Consider the following 11,499-nt stretch of genomic DNA (forward strand, 5'->3'; position numbering starts at 1 on the left):
AAGTGGCACAGATTTCACACGTGCTCAAACATGTCACACGTTGAGCTATGACCCATCCAAAGGTCACTGATGGAGAGCACGTTGCGGACACTTTCATGTCTTAGCTGGACCAGAGAAGGCCTGATCGGAGGCAGAAGTAATCTGGACCGTCAGAACTTTAAAACAGGTGAATCTCGCAAACTAGAATGAGTTATTTCGATGTACTATATATGATTTTGGCTAAGAGAAGCTGCTTTAGCCACTCAACCCGTTATGCCGGGTTGCCCACACAGAATTTGCAAGATTCCATCATGTTGTTAATTGAAAATCTTTTTTATTTTCATTTTTATTATTTATAGTAAATTTTAGTTCGATCATAACTTTTGATCCATTGAGATTTAGGATTTGTGTCCAACACAAAAAATGCTTAAAAATTAAGAAAATAACATGATTATGCTTATTAGGACACTCACCATTTTTGGCCGAAAACCAAAAAGTCTGGTGGAAATCATTATCATCTATAAATGGTAAGTTTACTATTTATAATAAGTCACAATTTTTAGGAGTTAAGAGTTTGATTCTGAAACTTCTTACTAGATTTGTACTATTTAAAGGATTGTAAATTCATTTTTATCCATCAATCAACTTATTTTCAATTTTATTAAAATTTATTTCTATTTTATATATCTCCTCGTGGATTCGAGGAATCTCTTATCCCCTTGAGGAAGATGGTGATCGACCTCATCACGCCCATCCTATATCAGTCACCCATCAGACCCACCACTAGGACTGTCAATGGGCCAGGCTCGAGCCTGAAAATCAAAATTTTGAATTGGGCCAGTATGGCAGCCCGGCTGGAAACCGATCAAAATCTGGGCCAAGACGTACCCCAGGCCATGCCCACTGACAGCCCTACCCACCATCTCCATCACTATATGCATGGGCCCTTTGTCCATCAATCAAGCCCATGGTTAAAAGATTCGGCAACTCAGACCAGCTCATCTGGTCCTAAGAATACCATGTCTCACCAAGTCTGAGTAAACTCGAACCGAGTTGCATCAGACCTGCCCAAGTCATAAAACCATGATCACCCTCAAATGCATTTTTCATCACCAAAAGGCGTCGACTGGCCGAGCTGGCCACTCAGGTCCTCCATACTGCCTCACTCAATATGGCCCAGGCCCATGGATTCGATATGAGCCTCGATTTGAGCACATCCCCTCTGCACAACACGATCCAAGGTTAGTGTGAAATGTAAAACCTCTTCTCCATATGATCGTCGGACTAGATCATATTATTAGATTACCATGATGATCATACTAGTGGGCCCATTATGATCATAATCCTTAAAGATATGTATGGGAAATTACAATCGCGTTGTGTAACTATATCCCTTGTTTTCATATATACTTTTTGAGTAAAGAAAAATAGTTATGATGGGTTCAACTACTTCCTTCCTTATCATATAAAAGATAATCTTGATACTTACCAACACATATAAAACCTCAATAAACATTGAAATGTACACATCAATTGAAATGTATATAATTTAAGTTTATTCAGTAGTTTATTTATTTGATTTCCATTATTGATGTATAGATCAGTCATTTAATTCTACAATTTAGTAAAGAAGTAGAGGTTGCGCGTATTCTACCTTGAAGAACATCTGAAAAATATAAGAAAAATGGAAGAGTAGCTAGCAAGCTATTGTACTACTCTGACCAACCCTGAGAATGGACTGGTTGATGATGTGAATGGCTGGCTGGGATTGGACCAAAATTGAATGGCTGATAATTAATGGAATTGCAATCCCAAACATGCTTAAGATAATTGTTTAGGATGTGTTTGGTCACACCACAGCTATACCATGAAAAATGCAGGGAGGCATCATAAAATCCGTATGACTTGGGCTTGGTGCTCATAGAAGTGGGTCCCATTGTCCAATGATCCAAACCATTGATATGAGAGGCCTAACCATTGGGAGATGATAGTTGGATGACATGTCGCCCCTTTTCTTGGTTGAATGTGAACCTTTATTGTGTCTCCTCTCCTGCCAGCCTACCATTTGACTGTTCGATAGACACGCCTCAAGGAACCCATGTTGAAATGGCATCAATAAAGAGAAATCAATCTGAAATTTCAGAGATAAAGAAGACACACGAAACAAACAAAACCAACTATATGTGCAGAGATAAGAGAAAGCGGTCTGAAATTTCAGAGAAAGAAGACAGCTTTTATGCCATAGAAAATAAACGCGGTTTCACTTGTCTAATGCCCCATCACAGCATAGACTCCAACAGATGACAATACCAATATGATAATGGCTATGATCGAGTGACCATGTGTACCATTCAAACCTCTACAATCACAGAAATTCCATCCATCTGCAGGTCTTAAACTGGAGACTATATCCAGTGGAGGAAGTGAATTTTTTTTTTTTTATTATTTTTTAATGTGGGGCCTGCTTTTTATGTCTTAAATCTGTCAGTAATAGGGGTCTGTCGATGCCATCGACAAACCACTCAATGACATCGAGCAGATGTTGATGCCATCGACAAATGCTCGATCCCATAGAAAAAATCCGGAAAAATCATATTGGTTACTGAAACGTTTTGGTGTTGTTACACGATGACATCGAAAGAGTTCGATGCCATTAACAGATCCTCGATGGGGGGGTCCATGCTATCAAAGGTCCCATTGAGCACGCGCACGCAAAGTTGTGTAAGTGTGAGATTTGTTTCATTTTCTAGTTGTGATGGTATATATATCGGGTGTAATCAGAATTTGGGAGAGAAGGGGTGTATTAGGGCTTTCTAAATCATTCCTAAGGATTCAAGGGCACAGCTAGGGTTTGAGGGAGGAGATTCAAGGCTTGCTCAAATCGGTAAGACTATCTCTTGTACTTTCTGCTTTCATAGTGCATTACTCGTCGCTCTATGTTGTGGTTTTTTCCCGAAAGAGTTTTTCCACATAAAAATTCAGATTGTTCTTGTTTGGGCTTAGTTGTGTGATTGCGTGTACTTTGCTTGATTCCTACGTGTGCTTCCACGGTTCCCCAACTGGGCCAACAGTTAAAATGATCCTGTTCGGCCTCATATTTGTAGGCGACAAACATGAGGGTTTGGGATCATCCCACACCCCCTCGACCACATTGTAGCCCATCATATATATAAATGGTTTGAATCAGTAAACCATAAACCCCACCTGTATGGCATCAGATGCTGATGAGCAGGCCCCTGCAGTTCATCTGTCCAAAATCAAAGAATTCATTCAAGCAAGAGGAGAGAAGCAAAGATGCATTTACCTTTTGAAGTTTTGATTCTTGTCCACTGATGACAGCCATGTGGATGGTTAGGATCATCCCATCACTGTACTCACTGGTTATACCGTCCATACAGTGCACGGTACAAAATTTGGTACAGTTTGAATTTGTACTTGTCTAATGCAGAAGGATGTAGCAGCATCGAATAGTTAGAAAAACAAATGCTCTAAGTCAGTTTCACCAAGGTGCAACAGAAAACCAATTGAAATGAATATGCATTGTTGTTCAAAGTTCATAGTAGGATGTGTTTGGATGCGCAAGCAAATTGAATTGAAAACACTCATCTCAATCAAGAGTATCTGTGAAGTCATTGCCCTCAAATTGCAAATATGTTCCTTTCAAGTCCGACTTGAAAGTAACACGATTTTACATTCTGGGGTCAGAGTCTCTCAAATGCAAATGCAAATGCAATTCTGCCATTTCGGCTTTATCAGGCCAATCATCACAATCCAATACGATAGTGCATCCAAATGCAGCCTCCGTAAGTATCCATGCAACATGGTTGCCTCACCATCCACTCAATAGTTCATATAACACTTGATTGTTTGATCTTCCAAGGCCCACCAAACAAGAACCTTCTTGAACCAAAACGTTCATATGCCTGTTCTAACAGTTCCTAAGCAAAAATCAAAGAGAGTGCTCAGATCAGTTTTACACCAACCTCCTGCAAGGAATCAATCACAGCCTTCACCTTAACATGGTACTTCTTCTCTCTCTTCAAGAAAACAAACTGCAGGGATGTCTTTGAGCAGCAACCTCTCGCCGAGGAGCTTGCCGATCTTTGCAGCAGCAGAAACATCCCGGGTGCATTCCATGCTTGGCCTCAGCAGCTTCTCTTGCGAGCTCGCAGAAGAGGCCACTGTGGCCGTTGGCGTGTAAATGACTTGGGCACTCACAAACTTGTTTGAGAAGTGCATCTTCAAGACATATGGCTTGAGATACTTCATAATTCTCGGTGCCCTGGCCGGGGGCGGGATAACCATAACTGATTCCCTGCTGGCAGCAACATAACAGAACCCAATGATGAAAAAGTCGTGCTTGGAAAGATGTTATGAGAGAAAATATGGAAATATAAGCCAAAGATATCTTCTTTTTTCAAACGACTAGTTAGATGGGTTGCACAGTGAATCGACAAGCAGACTGAGTCTCTGAAGATTGTTTCTTTACATTAGGAGTCGTTTGGCTATCTGGAACCATAAAAGGGGTTGTGATTCTGTTTACGAGAAACAGATTCCTAGTGAAAGAGATTGTCTATGATGTTTGGATACTGGGAAAGCAATTCTCCTGAATCCAATTTTCGTGCTTGGACGCTGGAAAATAGTTCTTGGAAAACCTTATCCTTTCTATCATTTTCAAAAAATATGACTATTGGATGGAAATCAACTTCTCAAAATTTCACAACCCATCTTAAAGAGAAGGAATCATACAAGGGGCAAATTTTGGAAATTAGATTCCCATTGTGATTCATTTCCCACCCTTTTTCAAGACCCAAACACAAATTCAGCCCCTCACAAATGGAATCCATTTCCCAAAGGCTGGATTCACAGGGAGCCAGACGAGAATTTGAAGTGCTAAGCACAATGAGAGAAGAAAACGTATATGGGTCTAAACTCCTAAAGTTTAAATTTCAAATTTACATATTTAGGAAATTTGAGAAACAAGATTTTTTTAATTTTTGAGAAGTTGAGAAATGAGATTTGAGCAACCAGAGAAGGGCAGTACATGTAAATGCAACTACATTAAAGAGGAACACTTTCTGAGTAGGATAAAGTTCTGTCCACAAGTTATCCCTACTGTACATGAACACGTTTTAATGATCCAGACCATCTAAACTGCAGTCTAGAAAAGGAAAACCTAATCAAAATGGCAGAGACGGGTGGCAGTCCAATTTTTAACAGGAAGCTTCTATTTAGTGGACAGTTGAAACCATATCATCATATCAGTGGGACTTCTAAGCTGTGGCTCATCATCCATGGTGTGAACAACTGGATGAAAGGCTAAGATCACTTTATGCATATCCACATGTACAGTAGAGCAGATGGATAAATTTCTAACATATGCTGAAAAAAAAAAAAAAAAGTAACAATGATCAAAAGCTTTAACTGATGTTCTTCTGATATCACTTATTAGTAGAAATCAGTCACAACTCACAAGCATAGACAATAAACAGCGAAGATACCCAGCTTATATAAAACTACAACAACTGCCTGAGCCAACAAGGTATTTCAAACATGATTGTATTGGAGCAAATGCAATAACCTACCCATCAGAACTACTAAAAGTGAGGAATCTCACTGCCAAAAAACCAAATAGGATTGTGAATAGAAGTTTTGAAACTCGAATATTCTACTTGAATCAACAGTCTGTCTCTAGTCAAGTAACTTGGTTTTTTTTTTCCTTCTTTTCTCAGTTTTGAACACCAAGACTCAGCGATATTCAATGTTTTGAAAATCATATATTGTAGAGTCTGGGGAGTCAAGTCTTGTCGAGTTCCATCAAGCTTTTCTAAGTTTTTGTCGAGTCAAGCCAACCAAGTTTTGAACTGCTCTTGACCAAATTGGGTTTTCTCCAAGTCTTAAAGAAATCTTATCAAGAAGAGTGGACTCCAAACTCAAGTTGATTTTTATTTTTATTTTTAGGAGTTTTCAAACAGCTGTGAATTGCATGAACTGGGTGGGATTCATATAGATAAATCAGCTTGCAAAAGGAAAACAAATACAGACCATCCTAGAACAGCAATATGTTTCCAGAAAAATATATTCGTCTTTTCCTCCGAATAGAAACCGGTAGCAATACCGAGATGCTCACCAAGAAACGATGCCTGAGTATTCAGGAAAACCAATCAAACACAGAAAAATTGTATCTTTTTCAAAAATCTCATTGGAAATTTGATAATCATTTGATAAAATTCAATGCCAACATGAGACAGTCAAAGGCCAAACTTCTAACATTTAGTGGAGAACTGATAACCTTTAAGATACATGCACAGGAAAATAAACAGACAATGCATACAAGCAGTTCTTCATCAGGCTAACATATTTTCTCAACGACACAAAACAACGATTTGAAGATCTAGGCAACAGACAACTGAAATGAAGAGATATAATGCACAAACATTTATACCAGTATTCACATGTGGTGAAAATAATGATACATTTATGCAAATAAAGCAAATTTATAAAGCAGGGATGAGATATAGCAAGATGTATAAATCTGAGGTCAAATGTTCTTTATTCTACCCCATAAAATGACCCTTTGCGGCCCTAAGTGCATAAATCTGAGATAAGGGGTTTATGTACACGAGTTTCAGTCATTAAGTGAATATGAAAGTAGGGCATTTGCCCAAAGCATTTCCATGCCAGTGTGTGCATATCATGTACAAACAATCTCATTGGGCGCCTTTATTAGTTTTACCCGATATTTTATTCAATATGAGGTCCTTAAAAGTACAAATCTAAGAGTCTACGCAACTTCAAAGTAAGTGCAGTCCTGAGTCTCTTGAAAGTTAACTACTGACATTCTTCCACAATCAGACTCCACCCAATCTGGCATGACAGCAAATAAGGAATTAGAGAGTACCATGTGGCTGGCTTCACATGCGGAGATAAGGTTAATACTTGGGGATTTTTGGTATTTCTGGTAAAAGATTTGAAATGGGACAGCCAGTTCTAGACATGGAAGCTAGATCATACCCAAACCAGTCTCGTGTGGCCAGTGTTTCAAATAGCGACGTTATGTAGCATGTAGCTTACACTAAATGTCGTAGATTAGCCTTAACGCTATGTAGCTCATGAAAATAGCTCACGTGTGGCCTACGCTACATGATAATTTGCATGTGCTACACACTACATAGACTAACCATACACTATGTAGCTCGCGTTACAAGTTATTTTTCAATACAACATTATAATTAATTAATGTTTTTAATGATTTGTTATATTTTTCTATTATCAATCAAAATTAGTTAATCTTTTCAATGGTTTTAGTAAAATAATCTAAGTAATGGTATTAAATAAGTTTCGTTGCTCTTTCTTTTCCTTTATACTTAATCATTCCTCTTTCCTATTACTTTAGGTTGTGTTTGGTTGCACCAAATATCATGAATTTTGTTAAATTCATTATTATTCAGTCTAATTGGGCACAGAGTATCATAAAATTGGTGCAACTAGGCGCAGCCTTGATTTAAAATCTAGAAGTAGCGTCTAGCTTATGCTACATAGTCTACGTCTCACGCTTCAGAGGGGTGAATGCTACTCTACTAGGTATTCACTATTTTAAACAGTGTGTGTGGCACCAAACAATGAATTAGAGAGTCCAATGTGCCTAGCTCACATGCAGAGGTAAGCAAGGTTAATGCTCAGGGGACTTTTTGGTAATTTTGGTAAAATATTGCAATGTGACAGCTGTCATCATTATGAACACATGGAGAGGCCCTAGGGCTGGATAGTCACCCTCATAAGTCATAATTCGCCTGCAGGCGCTGTATTGAAGTCAAGAGGCAATTAAAGAGGTGTTGTGGGGCATCTCCCACAAACCATAGGGACATCAAGGAGCGATGATGATTGTTCGCATGTGAATTTGACAGAACATGTTGAGGGTAATAAGTCCCCCATTTCCCTAATCCATTTGAACTATCCAGATAGCCTCAGTTCATTATCCCATATCCAGAGGGTCTCCCCTCATTTGAGTTCTCATGATATTCCTAATGGCATCATTGACTGTTTAGGGAGCACTAGAGTGGAGGAATTGCAAGCGGCTGTATGGGTAACTTCAGCCCCATCCCAAACATGGAAAAAGAAACCAGATATCCCAAAGAAGATCAGCTGAACAGAGGTAGAGGGGGCAGAAGTAGCTCCTCAAGAAGAATCGGAAAGGAATAAGCGGAAGAAAGATTCGCCTTGGATTGACCAAATGGTAATCAAAGTGGGCCATATGGTGGGGATTTCGGTTGAATTAGTGAAGAGGGGGTCAACTGGAGGCTCATAAAAATTATAAAGCTATGACAGTGGGTCACTGGCTGGGAGAGCAGCAAAGGGAAAAAGAGAAATCCAGATTTTATCCTTGTCCATTAACTACGATCAAGAGTAAGCAAGAAAAGAACCCAGAGCAAGTGCAGCAAGACTGATAGGATTGTGAAAGGGGTCCAAATCTGGTAACCCATGAAGATTCTCTCCTAGAAAGTGAGGGAAATGGGCTGCCCCATGAAAAGAGCTCTTCTAAAGCAAGCAATCAGAAGTCAAAAGGCACCAGATTGTAATGCCGCAAGAGACCAAAATCAAGGATATGCCTGATTCCATCATCAGGTCGGTCCAGGCAATGCATTGAGGTTTAAATGGGTGGGTTTGGGCTCTCAAGGAGTATTCAGAGGCTTAGTGGTGATTTGGGGTAGTATCAAATTCCATGGAAGGCTTCCTATGGGCTTGGCAACGGGGAGGAGTGGGGAAAGAAGGCAAGATCATGTGGCAGCTAGTCTTACGGCTTCATTTTGGGCTATTTGGGGGGAAGGAACAATTGTTGCTTTCACAATCTCCATAGTTCAGTTAGTATGAACGTAAGGAGAATCAACATTGATGTAGTGAGTTGGGCGTCTGGCCTTAAGTCAGTGGATGATTGTAAATTTTTTTGATTTCTTGAAATTGTAACTCTTTGTGCCTTCCCCTCATTGGCTGTTCTTAATAAAATTTTCGTTACGTTTCAAAAAAAAAAATGGCCAACACAGTTGAGAATCCAACTAAGTGTCTGGTTACAATGTGGTAAGGATTATGCCCCATAGCAACTCAATCTTCTATAATAAGCAAAAATTGAACATGGAAAGTAAAAACGAATGTAAGAAAAATAGAGACAAAGATGGTTGTATTGCAATAGCATCAGTTAAATTTGCCTGGTTGGGTAGTCACCAACATTTGAGTAGTGGTTTATGGCAATTAGCTTGTGTTCACTTTTACTTCACTTATATATGAGAGTTGGTTGGTATGGATTGTGACTTAGCGGGTAGTTTGTAGTGATAGGGAGGTTTGGGAGGTTGAAGATGATATATAAGGAATGATGTATGGGAGTTGGAGGGTTTTTCTCATTTTTGCTCTTTTATGCTCAAACCAACCATCTGAGAGGTAGAGAAATGTTGAGGATTTTATAGCTGAACCCTATGATTTTGTATTACTTTGGTATTTGAGGAGGTGATGAAGAGTAACGATGATGACCCATGTGGAGGAGATGGATAATTGGTGCAGAATGATAAGCTTGATGGAAGGCTTATGTAGGGTAGTGGGCTAAGAGATTTCTCAACTGGATGACCCAACGTCCAGACGAGAAATCCATCCCATGACTTTCGAAGCTGAGTTAACCAGACTTCCAAAACTTTCACATTATTTTACAAACTTGGCAGGCATTTCATATAACGGTGTTTGATTGACTTCACCCAAGCAAGGTTGAAACTGACATTTGCTAACAAATACTTGGGGAAAAGAAAAAAAAAAACAATAATCAAATTGCAAAAATATCTCAATCTATCAATTAAGAGATGATATTTGTGACATTTGGCTACAGTGCATAGAGACAAAAGGTACGTCCATTTGAATTCATGAAGAGTATCCTGTAAATATCTTTCTTGAATCTTGATATGAAAGAAGGAAAAAATTACTCTAGGAGGGTTGTGTTTGGATATCCAACTAACTCCCACGAATTTATTTTTTATTTTTTTTTCACAAGGAGAAATATTTGCAGTCCCTCAACAATTGTTCTTTTATTTTCTTTTCTTTCAACTAGAACTTAAAAGAATGTTCTCATGCTTTGATTCCAGTCAATCACTCTGGATAATGTGGAATTAATCCAATTCCAAGCATTTCAAGTTGTTCGGGTATCCACAAGCAGCCTAAAAATCATCTAATCCCCTTTTTTTCTATCTGGACATATAAACCTCATAAGCATACTGAAATCAGAGCACACCAAAATACTCGAGGCGAGGAGATGCAAGAAGTACTCGTGTTTTCAGTTTTGACAAGTAAGGCCCATGGTTCTATGATCCAGACCATTAGTCTGCTATACCAGACCATAGATGGAGCATGACGCATAATCCTCCCCCCACCCTCCACCCCCCAACGAAATTGGAAGATCCTAACCATCAATCTTGGACCATTTTTGTTCTCCTTGGTGGTTGATTTTCTAGCCAAAAAATGAATGGTTGGGATTATCCCATTGGGGGAGATCTCTGGATCATGGTACACCCACGTGAAGGCCCAACAGACTAATGATCTACATCACTGAATATAATCGCTCCAAAAAAGTTGATGAAAACTTCAATAGAGAGAGAGAGAGACGAACTTGTCGGATGGGACGCGTATCGGGCCGAATGTATCTCTTTCCTACCTGCTGGATTTCTAAAAGAGTCTTGCAGGAGTAACCGCCGGATTTCTGAGACAGAGGCCGGAAATCCCGCAGGACTCGTGTCTTCTGCCAGGAAAGTTCGCCGGAGATAGACAGAGGAGGGAAAACGAGGAAAGGTAAATTTAAGGGGTCGTTTGGATGCCTGTTAAGGAATCTGTTTACAGGTAATCAGGTGTGGATGAATATATCAGACATTAATCAGATCGGTCTGTAATCCGATTACACTGAAACATAATAAAATATCATGTTTTAAATTACAGATAAAGAAATTTCCGGCGATAGTTTTTTATTTTTTGTTTTTTAAATGATTTTGACTAGGTTGAAACTTCTTATATATTGAAATATTGTCAAACTTTAGTATGTGTTTGAATTGTTAGGACTGCTTACGTGACTCACCAAATAATTTATTTATTGTAAAAGTTAGCCGCGGCTTTCTATGAAAAAAATTATGTCCTTTAATTATTTATAAAGCTCTATTATAAATGAATACCTAAATATAAGCTGTAAATTGATTTCAAGTTATAAGCAAAGTCAACTAATTCTCTGGAACCAAATACAGCTTAAAGTTAAACAGAATCATATGTCAACACTTTGCACTTGTAATCAAATTACTATGGGGCCCACTTTATTTATGCGTTGTATATCCATGTTGTCCATCCAGGTTTCCAGCTCATTTTAAGTCATGATCTCAAAAATAAAGCAAATCCAAATCGCAAGTGGACCATACCACTAAAAACAGTGATGATTGAAAAGCTCATCACTAAAAACTTCTTGTGAGCCACAAAAGTTTTGGATCGTGCTTATATCAGTTTGTT

The 11,499-nt window shown here is 38.8% G+C and overlaps 1 pseudogene; it reads right to left on the minus strand.

The window, feature by feature from the left end:
* Window positions 1-3,487: 3,487 nt before the first annotated feature.
* On the minus strand, window positions 3,488-10,892 carry LOC131256760 (uncharacterized; annotated as a pseudogene).
* Between the last annotated feature and the right edge of the window lie 607 nt (window positions 10,893-11,499).

The sequence above is a fragment of the Magnolia sinica genome, chromosome 9, assembly GCF_029962835.1.
Source record: "Magnolia sinica isolate HGM2019 chromosome 9, MsV1, whole genome shotgun sequence".
Taxonomy (NCBI): domain Eukaryota; kingdom Viridiplantae; phylum Streptophyta; class Magnoliopsida; order Magnoliales; family Magnoliaceae; genus Magnolia; species Magnolia sinica.